The sequence below is a fragment of the Rattus rattus genome, chromosome 1 (assembly GCF_011064425.1).
Source record: "Rattus rattus isolate New Zealand chromosome 1, Rrattus_CSIRO_v1, whole genome shotgun sequence".
Taxonomy (NCBI): Eukaryota; Metazoa; Chordata; class Mammalia; order Rodentia; family Muridae; genus Rattus; species Rattus rattus.
The window spans coordinates 47,904,696-47,915,139 of NC_046154.1; the positions used below are offsets into that span (position 1 = coordinate 47,904,696).

Genomic DNA, 10,444 nt, shown 5'->3' on the forward strand with positions numbered 1-10,444 from the left:
GTGGATGGATGGGGAGCAATGAAGAGGTCAGGATTGGAGAAAGTTTCTGCAAACTAAAAAAAAAAGATGACCATTGGGGCTGGAGAGGTGGTGGTAAGAGTAGTTACCCTGGCTGTCGAGAATTTGAATTCAGTTCCTGGTGCCATGTTAGGGCATCTCACAACTACCTGTAACCCCAGCTCTAGGGGATCCAACACCACACAAGCAGACATATACATAGAATTTTTAAATAATAAAAATACATATTTTTGGCCAAGTGGTAGTGGTGCATGCCTTTAATCCCAGTTGGAGGCAGAGGCAGGCAGATCTCCTAAGTTTGAGGCCAGCCTGACCTACACAGAGTGAGTTCTAGAACAGCCAGGGCTACACAAAGAAACCTTGTCTCAGAAAAAAAAAAAATCTTTTTTAAAGAGATGGTCACTAGGTAGGCATTGTGGTGCGAGCCTGTTATTCCAGCACTCTGGGAAAAAAGGCAGGAAGGAGTTAAAAGCCAACCTTGACTAGGATTCCGGTTTTTAAACCCTGTTTAAAAAGAAAAAAAAAAATTATTCCAAGCCAAAAGGTGATGGCGCACGCCTTCCCAACACGTGGGAGGCAGAAGCAGAGGTTTTGCTAAAGAAGAAAAAGAAGTGGATTGAAGTTTAGAGTCAAATGTGTTTTAGAATGCCTCTCAGTAAACACGCATCATACTCCGATGTTGTAGGAGAACACGTATTAGAAAATGTATAGGAGGGTTGGGGATTTAGCTCAGTGGTAGAGTGCTTGCCTAGCAAACCCAAGGCCCTGGGTTCGATCCCCAGCTCCGGAAAAAAAAAAAGAAAATGTATAGGATGGATCTAGTTTGAGCTAGAAAGCACCTACTATGTGCTCTGAGTACAGGGAACTATCTGAAGGCCCTGACCAGGTGGCTTCTAGAAGTGACCACTGACTGGGGTGGCTCTTCATTCCACTTGGCCTTCTGTGGGGTCTCTGTTTTCACTTCTGGTCTCTTCTGGTCTCTGTTTTCACTTCTGCGCAGCAGCACCACTCCCTTCCTCAGGAGCCCAGAGAAAGACACCTGGTCAGTTTCAGTCTACTTTTCTCCACAGCAACCAAGCCACTTGCCAGAGTAGATGTTTTGTTTTGTTTTTTTCTCACCCACCTCCCTCATTAGGGTGGGGGCACTGCAGGGGGCTTTATCTTAAAGTTAGATGATTCCTTTAGCAAGGGGGTTCTCAATACCTGGCCTTGGCAGGGCACTGGTCAGTGATGGGTGTACAATGGTGAGAGCAAGAAGATGTCTCAAGGACCCTTCTGTGTGGAGCTAAGAGGCCAGCAGAGAAGACAAGGTTAATTCAGCAGGCGCTCAGGTACTCCAGTCATTACTGACTGTGCCAAGTGCTAGGAGCAATCAAAAAGGAGAGGGACAGACAGACCCCACAAAAGCAAACACCAGCAGGCTGATTGTGTGAATGAGGGCCAGTGGGGAAGGAAGGCTTCCCAGAGGAGGTGATCTTAACTCTGTGTTCTAGAGGATGGAAGGAAGGAAAGGAAGAAAGTATGGGGGCATGGGTGAGGTGTTCCAGGACTGACAGGGGAGTTTGCAGCAGATAGAGCTCTGCAGGGAGAATTCTTGAGAGCTGACCCTTACAGCAGCAGCCAAAAACTCCTTTGTTCTGGAAGTCTTTCTTGCCATCCTGTCAGAGATTGCGCCCGACAGAATACAGGAGTTGCCTAAGGGGGTACTGCCAGGTAACGGTGCAGGAAGCAAGCAATTCAACAAAGCTGGAGTCAAACCCAACAGTGGGGCTGTTACCAAAAAGCAAAGCCACAGACAGGAAACAGGAAGTGAGGAGTGCTGGGGATGTAGAGACTAGGAATCCATCTGTACAGTTGGTGGGCAACGTAACAACCTCTGTGAAGAACATTACGGAGTTACCTGAGATCTGTCGTTTCTATTTCTGAGTACCAAAAGCAGGAGTCCAGTTGTACGGCAGTGTCCACAACTGCACTGTCATAAGGGGATGAAAACGACTCACGTGTCCACCTGCGAATGTGTAAACACAATGATACACGTCAGGGAGTGGTATTCAGGCTGAAAAGGGGAGGAAATGGAGGAGGGAGTCTTTTTTTTTTTTTTTTAATTTTATTTATGTGAGTACACTGTAGCTGTTTTCAGACACACCAGAAGAGGGCATCGGACCCCGTTACAGATGGTTGTGAGCCACCATGTGGTTGCTGGGAATTGAACTCAGGACCTCTGGACAAGCAGACGGTGCTCTTAACCGCTGAGCCATCTCTCCAGCCCGAGGAGGGAGTCTTAGAGGAAGCAGGAAAAGGAAGCAGATTTTGAGAGGGCATAGGGACATACCCCTATAATAAAAAGGCTGAGGCAGGAAGGTCATGAGGAGGGGACACTGTATTCAAAAGCAAAAGGGGGAAAAGTAAACATTTTCAAAAGGAGCTGAGTACAGAAGTAAACAGCGATAATCTCAACACTGGGAGGCGGGGGTAGGGGTTCAAAATTATCCCTGGCAAGTTCAAGGCCAGCCTGGGATAGTTGAGACCCAGAGAGAGAGAGGGAGAGGGAGATTGAGAGAGTTTTATGCACACTTCAACATGGGTGACTTAGGATCGTTAGCTAACAAAGTGCTAAGGAGCCAACACTGTATGGATGAGTCCACTGGTGTAAGGAGTGACACTCACGAGAGATGTACAGAGCAGGGAACTGCGAAGGTGAGGAGAATCTGGAGCTGGACATGGTGAGGTTTGCCCGACTGTATGGAGGACTGCGCTACCCGCTGTGCACTTAGAACAGTAAGTCAGTTCCTTTCATGGGGTGTGGATTTTACCACATTTATTTTTTACCTTTTCTTAATGATTTATTCATGTTTATTTTATGTGCATTGGTGTTTTTGCCTGCATGCATGTCTGTGTGAAAGTGTCCTTTCCCCTGGAATTAAAATTACAGACAGTTGTGAGCTGTCATGGGGGTGTTGGGAATTGAACCTGGGTCCCCTAGAAAAACAGCTAGAGCCCTTAAACTCTGAGCCATCTCTCCAGCCCTTACCACATTTTTGTTTGTTGGTTTGGTTTGGGTTGGGTTAGGGTGGGTGTTTTTGGTTTTGTTTTTGTTTTTGAGACAGGCTTTTTTTTCTGTGGCCCTGGCTGTCCTGGAACTCTCTCTGTACACCAGGCTGGCCTCGAACTCACAGAGATCCACCTGCCTCTACCTACTGAGTGCTGGAACAAAAAGCATATACTGCCCTTGCCTAGCACCACTTTTTTTGGGTTTTTTGAGATGGGGTTTCTCTGTGTAGTGCCAGCTGTCCTAGACTCACTTTGTTGACCATGCTGGCCTCAAACTCACAGAGATCCACCTGCCTCTGCCTCCAGAGTGCTGGGATTAAAGCTGAGTGTTCCCCATACTCAGCTCTCATTTTTTTTTTACTTCAGGGAAATTAAAACCTGAGCTGAGGCAAGGGCTACAAGAATTTCTTGCTAGGGGACAGTCATGAGAGCTACCTAATATGTAAGATCTGAAATTATGGTTAAACCAGTCAGGAAGTGGGCTGGGAGAGGCACAGAGAGGCCCTCGGCAGGCGTAGGGGAAGGGTGGAATAGAGTGGGATGGAAAGGACTCCATGAATTTGTGCATGAGCCGACTGGACATTTAGTTAGCTTTGTCCTGCTGACCCCCTGAGGGTTTACCCAGGATCCTCTGCAGGGAAAGAGCCAGGGCAGAGGAAAGAGGAACAGAGGCAATTGGGGCATCCCAGTACACCCAAAGAATGGAAGAGACCCTGGGGTTAGGGTCAGAGACCGATGAGCATTTCCTGAGCCTGTCAGTCTGGGAAGGAGCACTGAGGACTCCTGGCTTCTGGTGTGGGATCAGGAGCAGGCTACAAGCTCAATCCTGGGTAGGCTGAGTTTGGAAAGCCCGCTAGAAGTCCAGGGAATATGGAGACAGCCGAAAGAAGGCAGAGATGAGTCTGGAGGCCCAGGAAGAGGTCTAGAGAGTCACCAGTATCTGGAATGTAGATCAAGCCCTGGGGAACAGCTAAGCAGGACCATCATACTGCTTAGCTAATGACTCTTGTCTTCACTCGGTAGCCCAGACTGACCTGGAACTCAGTGCACTGCCCAAGCTGGACAACGCTACTGCCTCAGCCTCTGAATTCTGGGACTACAGACACAAACCAGCTTACTTTGTTTCTATATATGCAGATATAGTGCCTCTCTGTGTCTGAGCTCAAGGTTCCAAAACTCCAGAACTTACCCTTCACCCTAATGCCAAGTCTCCTCTCTCCTCTGTCCTTCCTGTTACCTTAAAGGATTCTTTTTCTTCAGCCCCCACTTAAATTGCTGTTAGTCATACCATTGGTGATACAGGATTAAGCGACAGTCTCCACATCTTAGCGGCTTTACCATAAAAGCCATACTTCTCATTCAGAGGTCTGCCACCCGCTCCACAGCTCGCATTCAAGGTTCAACTTCTGTGTACCCCACAAGGATCCCCACTCAAGGGGTTCCTGACATGTTCCTTTCGTAATAACAGCACTAGAAGCTGGGATCCTCCGCTCTGCTCCAATATCACGCGCCAAGCCTAAGCAGAATGGTCCAGAAGGAGGTAGATTTATAGAATAAAAAACAACGTGGCACCACATGGCTGTGATCCCAGCACCCAGGAAGCTGAAGTATGAGGATCTTAAATCCAAGACCAACAAGATGGCAGAGAATCCAGGCCAGGCTGAGCTGTGTATTAAGACCATATATGTGGTGCTTTGCTGCCTTAATCTGGGGGCTGCAGAACCCAGCCGGTTTGCGGATGGAGAGGCAAGAGGCTGTTTTAGGTGGCGTCCAAGATGGTGGTCAATTGTCCAAGCCACCATGGCCTCCACATCTGGCTACATAGTCTCCACATCCTGCAAGCACATCATAGCTGACCAGCACTGCCTGTCCTCGGCCTATACACAGTTTGCAGTTCCCCTGCCACTGGTACAAGCACTGGGTTAAAGGGCATGGAGGAGAAGATGGGACACCCACCACCCTGGGCAGCACCTGAGCCGTGGAACGTGGGTATCTGCACAAGGAGTTCCTCATGGTGCTCCACTACGCGGCCATGGTGTTGGTGTGCTTCCCACTCTCAGTGGTATGGCGACAAAGCAAGGGAGATTTCTTTCCAGGCTGCGTGTTGACGGCGGAGGCCAGCACACCTTTCATCTGCCTGGGCCAGATCCTCATCCAGTACAAGCAGTAGCGCGCGCAGTTGCTGCACAAGGTGAATGGGGCCCTGATGCTACTCAGCTTCCTGTGCTGCCGGGTGCTGCTCTTCCCCTACCTGTTCCGGGCCTACCGGCACCACGCTGGCCTGTCCCCTATCTCTGTGCCCATGGCCATCCTGGCCTGCGTCAACCTGGGAGCCGCGCTACTCCTCGCACCCCAGCTCTACTGGTTCTTCCTCATTTGCCGCGGAGCCTACCGCCTTTTCCGATCCCGAAGTTCCCTACCACCCACTCCTTGTCAGCCCAGGACTGAGGCTAGGCCCTAGAACCACACACCCCCCTTCCCCAGCCCTAGCGCTTTGGTGCTAATCAGTGTGTGTGCATGGGATGAGAGCCAGGAGTCCCTTGACTTAGAATGGACTTAGAATAAGGAGGAGCTACATACCCTCGGGAGCTGAGGTCAGATTGGCAGGCAGAAAGAGAGGGGATCCGGAAAAAAGAGCCTCTTCTTGCCTCTGTGCTAACAAAATAAAGGGAAAGGGAAGAAATGGAGCCCACTGGGACCAAGGTCAAGGGGCATTGGGGTGCCCCGCTGCCAAGGACATCCTTAGCCCTGCTGCTGCAAATCCCTCTCTGCTCCCCAGCACCCAGGAGAGAGAAGACACCCTAACTCATCCCATATGGGCCCTGAGAGGGCCAGTAACCTCCACAGCTCCTTCCTGTGGAGACCAATCTGAGGAACCTTATTTATTTATTCACCCATATCAAGCTAATTTGTAGGGGTGAAGGAAGGGAGGCAGTTGCTCCCCTACAACCTTTCCAGCGCTGAGCATTCCTGGGGGGGAGGCGCCAGGCTAGTCCCTTCTGTTAGGGACACATTTAGCCCTCTGCCCCAGCTTGTCCCTGTTGCTACAAGGCTTCCTCCAGTCTGGAGGCCACAGACCCCGAGAGGTGCTTTTACAGGCCACTAATAAAGATAATCTTCCTGAACGCCCCAAAAAAGACCATATATACATACATATGTATGTGTGAATACATGTGTGTGTATAGTCCATACATATTCATATATATTGTTAATATATCACATATACGTATATATTTTTATAATATACATAGGTGCATACACACACACACACACACACACACACACACACACACACACACACACAGACTGGTAACACAGTCCATCAAAGCTAGCTCCTCCCTAGCTCTGTTCTTGCTCTGTCTCTTTGGACAAGCTCACATGTGGGCATGGCCCCTGACTAGATCCGTCTCACTGGTGCTGATTGCTCCCACCACAGGTTTCAACACCCTGGTGCCACTCAGGAGTCCCCAAGTTCAGGTGGCCAGGATTAGACTTTATATCTCTCTCCATCCAATTCCTGTCGCTCATTTCCATGTCTTTACAGAGCACCAACAGACAGCCTCTGTGCCTCTTTTTCCTGACCCTAGCCAGGACCAGTAACCCAGTGGGGTTCTGCGCAGGCACCCCCTGACGTGCTTGCATGCAGAACACTGCCCTATCCTTGCAGCTTCTCTGCCTCCTCCCTTGCCAGCAGAGTCATGCACTCCGAGCCCTGGCCTGAGATCTTATCCAGCTCCTGAGTAAGACTTGCCGGTGGTTCCCTATCTTACAGGATGGAGCCCACACTCCTCGCATGAAAACCCCATCGGCCTCTGCCTCTTTGCACCCGTTTCTTGCCACAGGTTGTTCTGTGTACTGGGGACGGATGTGCAAATAAGAGAGCCTTGGTCCTTATGTAAGGAAGCAGACAGCTCCAGCAGCGTCTGTGATCTAAGGTGACAGGACAGTGATGGAGCACATGGGCCCCTGTGGACAGTGTGGAAATGCGAAGCCGGACTGGGGGTCAGGGAAGATGACCTTGTCTGAACTGTGGTGGGCACTGATGAGCCCTCCCGGGGAGACACTGGCTCTCTGGCAGCTCCGAGGAGCATCAACAGGTCTGATGAAAGCGTAGCCAGTGGGGGACCCAGGAGGGCTCTTCAGAGAGGTTGAGAAAAGGGAATCAGAAGCAGCGTGTGATGGCGCACGCCTTTAATCCCAGCGCTTGGAAGGCAAAGGCTGAGTTCAAGTCCAGCCTGGCCTACAGAGTGAGTTCCAGGACAGCCAGGGCTACACAGAGAAACAGTTCTGGGGGAGCGATGGCAGCAGAAACTGGATCCAGACAGTAGACGAGGAGGGAGAGAGGACAGCAAGAGCAGAAGTCATTTTGGAGGGCAGAGGACACCCCATCGTCCAGGAGCAAGGACTTGCTGTTTTAGGCTGAATACTGGGGAGGCTGGAGCTGTGCAAATGCTGGTTGGCAGGTGCCATTATGAAGGCGGAAGAGGTCAGTCTCTAAGAAGTAGGGAAGGGTGGGGTTGAGGACAGTGCTTGCCTAGTACGCACATACCTCTGCACTCTCTCCCCGTCTCCCCATCACTGCCTGAACTTGGAGTAGTGATGCCTGCTTGCAATACCAGCAACATCGGGGAGGTAGAGGCCTGAACATGAAAAGTTCCAGGTCCGGGCTGGAGCCGTGGCTCAGTGGTTAAGAGCACTGACTGCTCTTCCAGAGGTCTGAGTTCAATTCCCAGCAACCACATGGTGGCTCACAACCATCTCTAATGGGATCTGATGTCCTCTTCTGGTGTGTCTGAAGACAGCTACAGTGTACTCATATACATAAAATAAATAAATCTTTAAAAAAAGAAAAGAAAAGAAAAGTTCCAGGTCATCCTCAGCTACCTATCGAGTTTGAGCCAGAGTGGCTGGTTGTAACGGCTTAGTTTCTAAAAGTAAAACCCGAGGGTAAAGGTGCCTGCTACCAAACCAGGTAACTTGGTTCTACCTCTGGGATCCAGATGGTGGGAAGACGGACCATCTCCACTAGTTGTCTTCTGACACACATGTGTGCAGGAGCCACAGACATACACACACAGACACACACACACACACACAGACACACACACACACACACACACACACAGAGTAAAATTTAAAAAATCATGGGGGTGGAAAAAGGGAGAAGACTAAGCAGTTAAGTAGCCTCAGCCTCCTCAGCCTCCTCAGCCTCCTCAGCCTCCTCAGCCTCCTCGGCCTCCTCGGCCTCCTCGGCCTCCTCGGCCTCCTCGGCCTCCTCGGCCTCCTCGGCCTCCTCGGCCTCCTCAGCCTCCTCAGCCTCCTCAGCCTCCTCAGCCTCCTCGGCCTCCTCAGCCTTCTCAGCCTCCTCAGCCTCCTCAGCCTCTGACTTGAGATGTTCCTGCTTCAGAGTCCCTGGTAGGCAGGCTCAGAGCTGTTTTTTAAAGGAAGACCTGGCATTTCCTAAGTAGTTCCAGCCTTGCCTGCTCAGCCCACAGAAGAGAAGGGCGAGAGACCATGGCTGAAGGGGTACAGTGGATCCTCTCTCCCTCACTATCTGGGGCACCTGGAGTAGAGCTCACAGGTTTCCTCTCTGCTTCTGATTGCCGTTTCCACGGAAACAGACATCGGCGACTGTCAAAGTCCCAGCTTTCAAACATAGGTCTCTTCCAAACTTACTCTCATGTGACTTACACAACAGGGTTGTCGGGGCTGCGGGATGGTAGAACACACCCCACACTCCATCTAGACCACATCTACCAGCCTCCCACTTCAGCACTACACCTTGTATCTGGGGCTGACTCCACCCAGCAAGCAGTCTCAAGGTCAGTTTGGACTTTAATTTACCTCTGAGGTGACAGTACCCGAAGTCAAAGAGATGATTCCTTAGTGTCTCAGGGTGTGCCAGTTTCAGGGCTGGGCCTCACCCTTGCACAGCCTCCAGCCTCCAAGGCTAACAGAGCTGAGGCAGTGAAACCCAAGACTTGTTTCCTGGTCATATAACCTGGGGTTCGTGAGAAGCGGGAATGAGAGGCCTCAAGTCCTCCGTTGCTAGCCTGGTTGGTAGCACAGGCAGACTCACAGGAAAAGTTTCTTCGAGGAAAGCTAGCAGACCTGCCCCACCTTGGCTCTCTGCGTCTACTCCTGTCCTACCCCTACCCCAGCTCTGTTTACCTCCTCTGTTCCGGCCTCCAGACTATCCTTCTGTCTTCCTGATTCTTTCAGTGGGCTCCTCACTGGGTTTTTAACCTGTTTTGAGACAGAGATTTTACCAGTTCTGGCCATTACTGAATCCCTCCTTCCTGTGGTAGTCCTTCATCTGGGAGAAAAATGAACAGTGTTTGGGGGGGGGGTGCTTCCCTCCTCCCCATCCCTTCCCTGCCTTCCTCTGTCTTCCCTCTTCCCTCACCAGCAGTTTGGTTTGGTCTAGTTTTGTATTACATTCTGTGTGTGTGTGTGTGTGTGTGTGTGTGTGTGTGTGTGTGTGTGTGTCTGTGTGTCTGTATGTTTGTCTGTGTGTGTGTGTCTGTGTATGTTTGTATGTGTCTGTGTGTGTCTATGTGTCTGTGTGTGTTGTATGTATGTGTATGTGTCTGTGTGTGTCTGTGTGTGTCTGTATGTCTGTGTGTGTGTAGCCATGCAAATGCCACAGCATGGCTCTCTTTCCATCCTATAGGTCATGGAGATTGGACTCAGGTCAACAAGTTTGTCAGCATGCACCTTTCCCCTTACCCACTGAGCCCACTAGGACCCCATCTGTTGTTTTGTATCTTTTGACATGGCCTTCACTCCCTCCCCCTAGGCCTTTGTCTCTTACCTCTTCTATGCTCTCTGTCCCTTCTGTTCTCTCTGTCTCTCTGTCTGTCTGTATCTCTCTCTCTCTCTCTCTCTCTCTCTCTCTCTCACTCACACACACACACACACACACACACACACCCGCTTCTTTTTGATGCCTTCCCTGGCTCCTAAGCTGTAGTTTGTCTCAGTCCTGTGAGTGCCCCCACCTAAAGAGCCAACCCAGAGTGAAAGTGCTGCCCTGTCCAAGGACCTGTGGCAGATACAGCTGCTGAGGGCGGTCACACCTTGTCTGATGTGACCCAGTCAACACCCAACCTCCCAAGGGGCCTCACTTCCTCTCTGGGCTAGGAATGGACCAGAGTTCACCTGAAGAGGTTGCACATCCCAGGTCCCACCCTCCAGCCAGTCCCCTAGGGGAGAAGTGGAAGGAGAGAACCATGGGCACACGGTCCTGCTGAGGTCCTGCGTCATCCCTGCATCCCACTCATGCCTGTAGACCTCGGGTGGCCTCCCCCCTCCCCTGAATGTCAGGTGTCCTCATTTGGAAAGTAGAAGTTATGGTGCCATTCTCTGGGTACAG

At 50.9% G+C, this 10,444-nt stretch overlaps 1 pseudogene; it reads left to right on the forward strand.

Annotated features, from left to right (window-relative positions):
* The first annotated feature begins 4,765 nt into the window (after window positions 1–4,765).
* Window positions 4,766–5,530, forward strand: LOC116890815 (annotated as a pseudogene).
* Window positions 5,531–10,444: the final 4,914 nt, after the last annotated feature.